The sequence below is a fragment of the Mesoplodon bidens genome, assembly GCF_964165515.1.
Source record: "Mesoplodon bidens genome assembly, chromosome: 3".
Taxonomy (NCBI): Eukaryota; Metazoa; Chordata; class Mammalia; order Artiodactyla; family Ziphiidae; genus Mesoplodon; species Mesoplodon bidens.
The window spans coordinates 134,314,091-134,326,254 of NC_138178.1; the positions used below are offsets into that span (position 1 = coordinate 134,314,091).

The window sequence follows — 12,164 nt, forward strand, 5'->3', positions numbered from 1 at the left end:
AGCTTGTCAAAATTCTCTATTCAAGAATGTTTCCTAATGAAAAAACTAAAACAACTGGTTTGTTTGAGTAAATGTGCTTATCAATGTGCTACTTCCAGAATAATCACCTTAGATCTATTTTAAAGTGTTACTGTAGAACAGAGATTCCGTGTTATAAGTAAACCTTAGGAGCCCAGGATGTCAGGTAAACTTTATGATTTATTCCTGTAGTAACCCTAAGCTCAAATATCTAACCACTCATTTGTTAAAACACACTTAGCAAAAATAAATTTTATTTGAAAAACATTGGATTTCCCATTTTGCTTTATGGATTTGAGTCTTTCAGACCACATAGTATAAGGAAAGACTTAAAAGGCAAAACATACATAATTTACTTCACACTCTCTTCTATTGCTTTTTGGTTTATTTAATTTAAAAATAAAACTCTGGGGGCTTCCCTGGTGGCGCAGTGGTTGGGAGTCCGCCTGCCGGTGCAGGGGACGCGGGTTTGTGCCCCAGTCCGGGAGGATCCCACGTGCCACGGAGCGGCTAGGCCTGTGAGCCATGGCCGCTGAGCCTGTGCGTTCAGAGCCTGTGCTCCGCGGCGGGAGAGGCCACAACAGTGAGAGGCCCGCGTACCGCAAAAATAAATAAATAAATAAATAAATAAATAAATAAACTCTGTCATGCAGTTAATACTAAGAAAAAGTGTAAAACTTTTTAACAATGGCAATGCTATATTCCCCAGCTGTTGGCCTCTATCCTAAAATGATCAGTTCTTAAAATGAAAAATTAATTTAAAATATTTTTCAGATGGGTGACTGAAGTTTTCTTTCTTTATTCATTAATAAATAGTTTTGAGTACCTTCTGTGTGTCAGGCACAGGGCTAGGATGTAAGGATACAGTACAGAGAGCGACCCAGTTTAATTTAGGAGGGCGTTTGAAGGTGTAAACCTGGGATAGGAGGCAATCTGGAAAGGCACAGAAGGCCTCATAGGAGCCAGTTCTTGGGATATTCCTGCCAGTGATTTAAGCAGCGATTAACTAAGTGGGAACATTCTTCATGTCAGTAGTTATGATGCTCTGTTATAAAAGGGATTTCCCCCAAGTTGCCTTACTACAAATCCCACGATAGGTGACATTCACATTTCTCCCCACACTCCAATACTAAATCAGTAACTAGCATTACGTTCCTTTTTTCTTTTCCGTGGATTGATCTCAACCAGGAAGCTAAGTGAATTTTGTAGTTTCTCCTGTCCTAGTGTTTTGGCATATTTGTCGACCCCTCAGAGTGCAACTTTCTCAGAGACCACCCTAACCCTGAATGCTTTGGAGGCAAAGATGGGTGGTAGTAGAAGAGGAGACAGCAGATGGGGAGGGGTTGAAAATTATTTTGGAAAATAACTCCCGGATGTATTTTCTGCCGTTACTTTACATTCCCTTGGATCTGTCCTTAGTTCTGCCATTTAGCGAGGGCTCATAGAAGATGCCAGTGGCCACTGCGGGGAGAATGGAGAGTTTTGGTGACTCAGAAAACAGCCATTTGACATTCAAGCTTCTTTCTTTTGTCCAAAGAGAGCTCACAATAATTCAGTCATGAAATTAGGGTGCTGAGATAAACACCTGCACAACCATGAAGCAGATTTAAAAGCGCCGTTATTTTCTTGGTTTCCCATCCAAATGAATATTGATAGAGTTTCTCTTAAGAAAGTTCTCAACTCTCCCGTTGCAGGTGGTTTCTCCCAAATGTTTTGGTGACCTTAATGAAGGATGTCTGGATAGGGCTGCTAAATACAATTCTGGATTCCTAGTTAAATTTTAATTTCAGATAAACAACAAATAATTTTTTTCAGTATAAATATGTCCCATACGACGATTGGGACGTGCTTATACTGAAAAAAAATTATTTATGCCATCTTGTATTTTTATTTGCTAATTCTAGCACTCTGCCTGGGCAATAGATACCAGAGTCTTCATATCATGATATGAATAGATAGATCAGATAATCATTTTAAGGCACAATTGTCAGCACAATTTTGGTGCCATCAATAGCAGCACGATGAAAACAGTTTATGAAGCACCCACACACTCATCAGAATTGCAGTGGTTGCCATGCCAAGTTAAGTGAACATGGTCCTTTCAGTCTAGGAAGACAATAATGGGACAATATCAACAGTGATAAACCAGATAAAAAGAAAAGGGAACATAAAAACTTGACGGACATCAAAGGAGAATATAGAATAAATAAAGTACTTCTATTATGTGGACAACTCGTTGTTAGGAACTGACACAAGACCACAAACATTTCACAGAGGTCACTGGGCAACTGTTGACATCTTCTATTTGGAGGCAAAACAATGACTCAGAAGTAAAAGAATCTCTGCTTCATTTAACAACCAGAATTTCCCAAGGTCCAGAATCACCTCAACTCCTCATCTCTGCAAGGCATTTCATGGGATTAAAAAATTACATGCATATATAAAAAGGGATACATGTACGCACATTACTATACACACATAAATAAGGGAAAATGAACCATTGATGCAATCAGAAAATTCTCACATATTTATATGTAACAGATCTGATCAGTTAACTGTCAGGAATGAATGACCCTGATAACCATGTCTGGATCAATGGTGCAGGTGTTGCACTGGTGACTAAGATGACTGAAATGACCCAGTCCATTGTGCTAAAACCTAGTTTTATGGTGAATGCTCACTTGGCAACTAGTTTACCAGACTTTAGAAACTGATTTTAAATGATTGATTCAGAAGGTCCGTATGTAGGATTAAGGTGGCCTAAGAGATTGTCAAGGGTTATCTGTACATTTTTCCATATTCTTTTCTTATTATAAAAGCAATGCATAGCCATTGTAGAGAGGTTAAGAAAACAGGTAAGATGAATGATGAAAAGAAACCACAGTCTCACATCTCTGAATTCCTCTTTAAATTTGTTAATAATGACATATTTTACATACCACCAAAAGATCAGAAAACAATCTATCAGATTTCTATCTATCCCCACCAACATTAAATATATTTTACTCTTATTATTATTATTTGATTTACAGTTTTATTTTTTAAATAATTTTCTATTTTTTAAAGGAAATTTGTTAAGGACCCATCTCCATCCCTTCTTCACTTTCCTCCTTTCTCAGGGGTAACCATTACCCTGAAATTGTTGTGCCATTCTCATGGATGCTTTTACAATACATGTATGAATACATAAACTACCTTTATAATACATGTATAGATACATAAACTATTGTTTTGTGTTTTTTAAAAAAGGAATACTATACACATCCTTTGGAATTTGCTGTTTTCACTTATTATGTTTCTGAGATTTATTCACGTTTATGCATGCAGATCTAATGCATTCATTTTAACTGTTGTACAGGATTCCATTGAATGAATGTATCCATTCCTAAACAAAGAGACATTTAGAATGTTTGCACATTTTTCTCTAATACAAACTGTGTAGCAGTTGGTGTCTCTATGTACACATGTTCAAGAATTTTTTTTAGAGAGTACACCTAGAAGTATAATTTACTGGTTGGAAAATATAGAAACCTTCAGTTTCCTAGGTTTTGAAATTGCTTTTCAGAGTGATGATGCCAATGTATACTTCCACAAGAAATGGTAATAATTGCCCCAAGTCTTTAATAACACTTGGTATTATCAGAGAGTAATGTTTGCCAGTCTGATGAGTGTGAAATAGTTATTGATTTAACTTATATTTCACTAATTGTTAATGGAGTTCAGCAAATTTTTCATACGTTTATTTGCCGTATAAGTTTCTTGCTTTGTCAATTACTTATTCATAATTTTTGCTTTAAAATTTTTTTCACTTGTTTTTAGGAGTTTTCTTTTAATATGGCTCGGATACATAATCCACTGTTATATCATTTACAAATATTTTCTTCTAATCTGTCTTGTATTTTATTTTGTTTATGAACATCATATCAAATATTTAAATTTAGAGTACTGAAATCTATTCATATTTTCTTTCAAAGTTTGTGCTTTTCATGTTTGGTTCAAGATACTCTTCTTTACCATAAAGGTATTCTCCTATGTTTTCTCCTAAAAGTTTTATAGTTTTGTTTTTTTACATTTAGGTTTTTAGTTGCTCTGGAATTAATTTTTTTATGGTATGCAATAAGGGATATGGATTAAATTTTATCTTTTTTTATATGAATTTCCAGTTGTCTTAGTGCCACTGGTTGAATGATACATTCTTTCCCTATGGATTTGTAAGGTCATCTCTGTTATATATCAAGCACCCATATAAATGAGAATCTGTTTCTGGACTCTATTCTGTCCTATGATCTATTTGTCTATTGCTGCTCTAATGCCGCTCTGTTGAGGGGAAGCCTCCTCTTTTCATTCCTGCTTTCTCCTCCTCAGTTCTCTACTCTCCCATATGATAGGGGTTGTCACAATCTGTGAAAAATCATGTTGAGATTTTGATTGACACTGCATATAATTTTTAGATTAATTTGGAGAGATCTTTACTAGACTGAGTCTTTACTAAATAGCTATCTTTACTATATTGAGTCTTTTCATCTGTTAACTTGATATACCTCTCTTTGTTTCAGTTCTATTATTCTATCCAATAAAGTTTCATATTTTTTGCATGAGTTTTTTTTGTTTTTATTGCATATTTTCCCTAAGTTCCTTATACTTCATGAGGCTATTGTAAATGAAAAACTTTTTTTAAAAAATAAATTTATTTATTTTTGTCTGCCTTGGGTCTTTGTTGCTGCACGTGGGCTTTCTCTAGTTGGTGAGCGGGGGCTACTCTTTGTTGTGGTGCACAGGTTTCTCATTGTGGTGGCTTCTCTTGTTGTGGAGCACAGGGTCTAGGCGTGCGGGCTTCAGTAATTGTGGCACGTAGGCTCAGTAGTTGTGGCTTGTGGGCTCTAGAGCACAGGCTGAGTAGTTGTGGCACATGGGCTTAGTTGCTCCACGGCATGTGGGATCTTCCCGGACCAGGGCTTGAACCCATGTCCCCTGCATTGGCAGGAGGATTCTCAACCACTGCACCACCAGGGAAGCCCCATAAATGGAAAACTTTAATGACATTTACAATAATTTGTTGTTATTGTATAGAAATGCAGTTAATTTGGGTATATTGATCTATATTTAGCAACCTTGTTGAACTTTTATATTTGTCTTAGTTTTTTTTGAACCAATCTTATTGTCTTTCAATAATGTCAGCTTCATTTTTTTCTTTCCAATTCTTATACCTTTCATTTTCTTCTCCTTGTCTTACTACGCTAACTAGAGCCATCTTTACAACGTTGAATAGAAATAGTGATGGTGAACATGTTTGCGGTATTCCTGATTTTAAAAGGAATGCTTACAATGTTTCACCATTGGATATGATGTTTGCTGTAGGTACATGAGGTTAAGTTTTCTGATCTTTCTGGTTTGTTAAGAGTTTTTGGTTTTGTTTACTTTGTTTTGCAATTAAATAATGGGGGTTGAATTTTATCAAATATTTTTTGTACATCTAGTGGGACAGTTGTATGATTTTTTTTTTCTCCTTTAATCTATGCTTTTCTTTTTATCATATTACCTTTGCCTGCTTTTGGTGTCAAAAGTGAAGGAAATACCAGCTTCACAAAACAAGTCGGGGAGTTTCTCCTCTTCCTTTTTTTTAGATCAGTTTTTTTTGGATTTGTAAATACAGTTTATTTTACAGAAATTCAACATTATAAACAGCAGGCACCTCCCAGCCCCCTACCTTCCTCCCCTCAACCCGTACCGCTGGGTGCAGACCATGCTTTGCAGAGTGAGCAGTGATGCAGCCGTACTGCTTTGAAGGGAGATTCGAGAGCAATGGAACCTGCCTGCACCACGGCCTGCCTGCTGCACACATGCACGCGCCTGCCCGCCTCGCAGGCCACCGGACTCTGTCTGGGCCCAGCCTGCGCTGGACCAGTTAAATGGATCCAGCCCAGGTCTCCAATTCCTTCATGTCATCGTCTTCCTCTTCCTTCTTCTTGGTGGTTTTTTTTTTTTTTTTTTTTTTTTGCGGTATGCGGGCCTCTCACTGCTGTGGCCTCTCCCGTTGCGGAGCACAGGCTCCGGACGCGCAGGCCCAGCGGCCATGGCTCACGGGCCCAGCCGCTCCGCGGCATATGGGATCCTCCCAGACCGGGGCACGAACCCGTATCCCCTGCATCGGCAGGCGGACTCTCAACCACTGCGCCACCAGGGAGGCCCCCTCTTGGTGGGTTTTGATGGTAGGGATATAGAGGGAACATTTGGTAGAGGGACTGTTTCCGGTCCACTGATTTCCAGCAAATTCTTGTCCAGTTCCTCCTGTTCTAGTTCTTCTAATTCTGCCATGAGCTCATCCTCGTCAAACTCTTCTCCAAACCCTACAGGTTTTGAAATAGCTGTTGAAATCTCTTCTGCAAGTTCCTGCTGGTCAGCAATATCCTGCATTAACTCATCAACTTTATCGATGTCCATGTTGTCTTGGGCAGCCTTCGTGGCTTTGGCGGCATAGCCCATGTTCTTGAGCACCTCGGTGTTGGTGTTAGCATTCTCCAGGGCCTCTCGCTGGAACTCGATGGTTGACAGTGTGCCGTCAATCTGTGCCAGCTGCTTTTCATACCTCTTCTTGCACTTCAGTGCCTGGAGGGCAGCGCGCTGTTTTTGGTGCCGTGCTTCTTGGTGGCTATCAGCTCCTGCTCGATCTTCTTCTCCAGGAATTCCTGCTTCTTACTTAGCATCTCCTCAGTGTCCCGAAGCCTCTGGATGGCCTCCTGGGGGGGTTGGGCCACCCTTGCCGGCCTTACCCCCTCCAGCCCCGAACAGCTTCCCGAACACCGACATGGTTGCTGCTTGCCACGCCGGCCTGTGCCGCCCGCTCTGGGTCGGCTCAGCTCGGCTTCGGCGCCCTCTCCCTGCTCCCTGCTGCCGCAGGCCTCTCCGCCACCTCCACCCTAGATCAGTTTTTATAAGATAGAGTTTAATCTATATTTTGAAGGCTTGATAGGATTTTGTAAAAGTGTCTGAGACTGGTATTTCTGTTTTCTTGTTTTGTGGATAGATTTTTCACAACTGATCCAATTTTTTTTTTTTTTAGTGTTATGGTCTTTAGTTTTCTATTTCTTCTTATATTAGCTTTGATAGGTTTTGTTTTCAAAATAAAGATTCCATTTTATTTATGTTTCCAAATTTGTTGGCATGGAACTATTCATAGTATTCTCTCATGATTTATAAAATCTCTTATTTATCTGTACGTATATTCTTTTTCTTATTAGGTTGTGTTTTTTTATGACTTCTTAGTTTTACTTAGAGACATTTGCCTTGTACAGTCTTTTCAAAAGATAGCTTTTATTTTTCTTGATCATCTACTTTTTTATCATTGCAAATTTCTTAATTTCTACTCATATTTATTAAGGATGCTTTAGTTGCATTATGCAAGTTTTTTTAAAAATTGTGATTCACTTCTAAACACATTCTAATTCCATTGTGATTTCTTCTTTAACTCATGGGTTACCACAAAGTGTGCTTTTAAATTTAAAGATCCCAGGGAGTTTTTCTGTTATTATTTTAAAATTTTATTTGATTGTGGTCAGAAAACATGGTGAGTGAGATATTGATTTTTTGATATTTTTTTATGGCCTAATACATGGTCAATTTACGTAAATGTTCCATGTGGGCTTGTAAAGAAAGCGTGTTCTTTAATTGTTGGGGCATAATTCTCTACATGTTTATTAAATCATTATTAATGATGCCATTCAAATCATAAATGATCTTTCTAAATTTTTAGCTTGCTTGATAATTATGGAAAGATGAGTGTTTAAATCTCCTTCTGTGATTGTGAACTGATCAAATTCTTCTTGCTATTCTGTAAATTTTTGCTTTATTTGGAGGGTATATTACTGGGTACAACTTATAATTGTTATCTCGGTAATTTTTTACTTTTATCATCTATTCTTTTTTTTTAAGTTTTTTTTTTTTAATTAATTAATTTATTTTTGGCTGCATTAGGTCTTTGTTGCTACGCGCAGGCTCAGTAGTTGTGGTGTATGGGCTTAGTTGCTCCACGGCATGTGGCATCTTCCCAGACCAGGGCTCGAACCCATGTCCCGTGCATTGGCAGGCAGATTCTTAACCACTGTGCCACCAGGGAAGTCCCTATCTTCTATTCTTAACTTCCTTTATTCCTTTTGCTTAAAGGTCTATTTTATGTAATATTAATATACATAGGCCAGCCTTCTTTTAGTTATTATTTGTCTGTTATATCTTTCCTAATCTTTAACTTCTAATGCTTATGGCTTTCTGTTCCATTTGAAAAAGAACATGTAGCTGCACTCTTTTTTAAAATCTCATCTAGGATTATTCCTTTAAGTGACAAGTTTGGCCTATTTACATTTTTCATGATACCATATTATTTTGTACTTACTTTCACTAGTCCTCTTTACACACCCACTTTCACTTCCAGTTTTCTATTGGAATTGAGTGTTTAAAAAAAACTTTCCTCTGTTTAATGGTTTGGAAATTATATGACCTAATTTTATTCTTTTCATAATTATTGTATTATTTATGTATTGCTATGTAACAAATTATCCTAAAACTAGGCAGATTAAAACAGCAATGAACATTTATTACCTCACACAGTTTTGGTGGGTCAGGAATTTAGGAGTGGCTTAACTGGGTGGTTCTGGCTTGGGGTCTCATGAGGACATAGTGAAAATTTAGCTGGGGTTGCAATCATTTGATTGACTGAAGCTGCAGGATCTGCTTGCAAGAATGACTCACCTGCATATCTGGTAAGTTGGTGTTGACAGTTGGAGGAAGGTCTCAGTTCCTTGCCACACAGACCACTTCCTAGGGCTGCTTGAGTGTCCTCACAACATGGTGACTGGTTTTCCTCTGAGTAAGTGATCCAAGAGAGAATAAGGCACAAGCTAATGCCTTTTATGAGCTAGCATTGTGTGTCACATGCCATGTCTTTCACCATATTTTATTAGTCACCAATTAGACCAGTTGGGAAGGGAGGCATGAATACAAGGAGGTGTGGTTTATTGGGGGCCATCTTGAAAGATTGTGATAACAATTACCTTAAAAATTTTAACAAGCATGCTCGATTTAACAAAGTCTGAAGTTAATTAATGCCACTACGACATCTTGAACAATACGTGGATCTCAGAACACTTTCATTCTGATCACCCAGTCTTTTTTCATTATTATTGTTGCTTTTATTGCGTGTGTGTGTGCACACGTGTATGCATGTTTATCAATGTTTGTTTTGATTTGCCCTCCATAGTTAGCAATTAATTTGTTCTCCTTTGTTTCTTGCATCATATTTCCTTCTGGACTGATTTTCCTTTTCTTCTCCTGTACTTTCCCTGAAAAGTCCTTTCAGTGAGAGTCTATGAGTGGTAAATACTTATAGCCTTTATCTTTTTGCTTCTATTCCCAAATTATTGTTTAGTTGTATATAGAATTCTAGGTTGATAGTTATTTTATCTTAGTACTACAGAGACATTATTCCATTTTCTTCTTGTCTCCATTGTTGCTACTGAGTATTCTAAGTTTAGCTATCTTTTTTTTTTTTTTTAAATGACATGTGAGTTTACATTATTTATTTATGTATTTATTTTTGTTTGTGTTGGGTCTTCGTTTCTGTGCGAGGGCTTTCTCTAGTTGTGGTGAATGGGGGCCACTCTTCATCACGGTGCACGGGCCTCTCACTGCCACGGCCTCTCCTGTTGTGGAGCACAAGCTCCAGACGCGCAGGCCCAGTAGCCGTGGCTCACAGGCCCAGCCGCTCCGCGGCATGTGGGATCCTCCCAGACCAGAGCTCGAACCCGTGTCCCCTGCATCGGCAGGCAGACTCTCAACCACTGCGCCACCAGGGAAGCCCTCTTTTTTTTTTTTTAGGTAATCCTTCTTTTCTATGTAAAGGCTTTTAGGATCTCTCTGTCTCTCTCTCTCTGTTTCTCTCTCTCTCTCTCTCTCTCTGGTGTTCTGCATTTTCATTATGATATGCTCAGGTATGGATTTATTTTTACTAATCCTACTTGAGACTCATTGTGGTTCTTGAATTTGAGGATTCATGTCTTTTACTAATTTTGAAAATTCTCAGCCATTCTCTGTTCAAATACTGTATCTCTCTCATTCTCTCTTGTCTATCCTTCTGGAACTCCTAACAATAAAAATGTGGGAAATATGAGAAGTAAAGAAATGTTGAGAAGATCGTGAGAAGCCTAACATTCATCTATTTGTGGTTCATTCTGAGATTTCCCTCAGATTTATTCTTCTAGCTCACTGATTCTCACTTCATCTGGGTATAGTCTACTATTTAATAAATTCATTGAATTTTTTTAACAAGTAGGTGAAAATTTTATTTCTAGGTTTTTTTCCCTCAACTTTACCTATACTTTATTTTTCATAGTACCCTGTTCTTGTGATTTCAGTTCTTTTTCATATGATTTAAAATATACTTATATCACTGCCAGTTCTATTATCTGAATTTCATGGGGGTCAAATGCTGTGGGTTTTTGTTTTTTGTTTTTCTCTCGTGTCTGCTTGACTTGACAATATAGTATTGTTTATGACAAACTTTGAGTTCATCTCAGTGAGGTATGGTTGGGTTGAGGTATGTCTCCTGAGAGCAGGTGCTTTTGCCCAGGGGCTAAGAGGTGTCACTGGATTGTAGAGGGCCATTTCAAAGGCTGGCTACCACTAGCTGAAACCGCTTTTTAAGTTGGTTTCTACATTTTGGGGTTCCCTGGCCTTGTGGTATGAATTCCAAAGGATGTTATTTTCCCACCTAGAGCTGAGGAAGAGTCAGATAAATTTCCTTATTATCTCTCAGTGTCGTTGCATAGATTTTTTTCCCTGGTCCTTCCTTTCACTGAAGATCACAGTCCTGGTTTTATGCCAGGGTCTACATTTCAACTCCTTACTTCATGCTAGCCCGAAGTCTTGTCTTTAGTTCCTCTTTGGGTGTTAAAAGCCAAGGCTTTGTGTTACAAAGACCTGCACTCTCCCTTTCTTTCTTAGCCACTTATCTACATATTTTAAATATTTGTGTGTTTTATGTAGCATTTTAAGGTGTTTGTAGGGGGAGGGATTGCAAGTTAATCTAGTTTTACATCTTACCAGAGTAGTTGGTGCCCACATTACTATTTCAAGAAACAGAAGTCAAGTTATCTGCTTGCTCCTGAGGTGCTCTGTACGTCTGCCATTCCTCAAGCAGGGAAGAGGAGGGCTCCCAGGCAAAACTGGAAGATGGTGAAATTTATCTTTAGCACCTTCTCATGCAGAGCTTTGTCTCCTAACTCTCCTGTCCTCTGTAGCACCTCATTTGTCTTTCCTCATTGTGCCCTGTCTTTCCAGGATGCTCCAGGCTTCTTCTGGGACTTGTCATTGATGTGCTTTTCCCCCTGCTTTTTGTGGAAATGTGCCTCACCAGTATCTCTGCACCGTCCAAAGTGTCCAGGTGACAATTAGCTAATCTGATAAGCTCATTCATGCTAATGTGCTAATGAAAGAGGCCTACAGAAGATGGCTGTCCTTCCCCTACCTCCTAATCAGGGGCCCTTCTTCTCCTGCCAGGTAACATATGTGCATAGCAGCAGTGATCTTCTAGAGAGCGTGACCTGGCTGTAGTGGTCTAACCTGGAGGATTGACGTTAATGGAGTGAGATTTTTAAGTCAAGTAGGAGGGACAGCTGGGTTGGGGCAGGCAGGAGAGGGTGAGAGTCAGGCAAAAATGACCCTCAGATCATGACACTTGAGTGTCTACTACTGTGGTGGGTGCATTAACCGTTTTCACACCTAAACTGTAAAGAATAAAGAGGATTTCTTCGAACATCCCTTTGCTAAATCAAAATTATTCTTATTGAAAACTCCTCTACAAAACAAGAACTGGAACTCAGCAGAACCACAAATATTTGGGGTTCATCACTATTCATTCTGATATTTTCATTTTGCTGAGTCCATGCGAAAAGTCTATACCCCTTGAAGGGGATGGTCAGGAAAGAGATGGGCCCTTGCACTGAAGGCTGCAACTTGCAGGGCTGGCTGTAGATGAATAGAAAAGGACTGGTAATTTGTTTTCTCTCTCCTTCTGGGCCTCATTCTCTTGGGTTTCCGTCTCTGATGAGTGAGGGTGTCAGCCCCCAGGAAGTGGTGCGGAGATAATGCAGGCTCCT

The 12,164-nt window shown here is 38.8% G+C and overlaps 1 pseudogene across 1 annotated transcript; it reads right to left on the reverse strand.

Annotated features, from left to right (window-relative positions):
• Window positions 1–5,833: 5,833 nt before the first annotated feature.
• LOC308614452 (charged multivesicular body protein 4b-like) lies at window positions 5,834–6,911 on the reverse strand (annotated as a pseudogene). The gene is made up of 2 exons: window positions 6,197–6,911; window positions 5,834–5,987 (listed from the first exon to the last, which is right to left on the reverse strand). The product of its transcript is annotated as a charged multivesicular body protein 4b-like (transcript).
• Window positions 6,912–12,164: the final 5,253 nt, after the last annotated feature.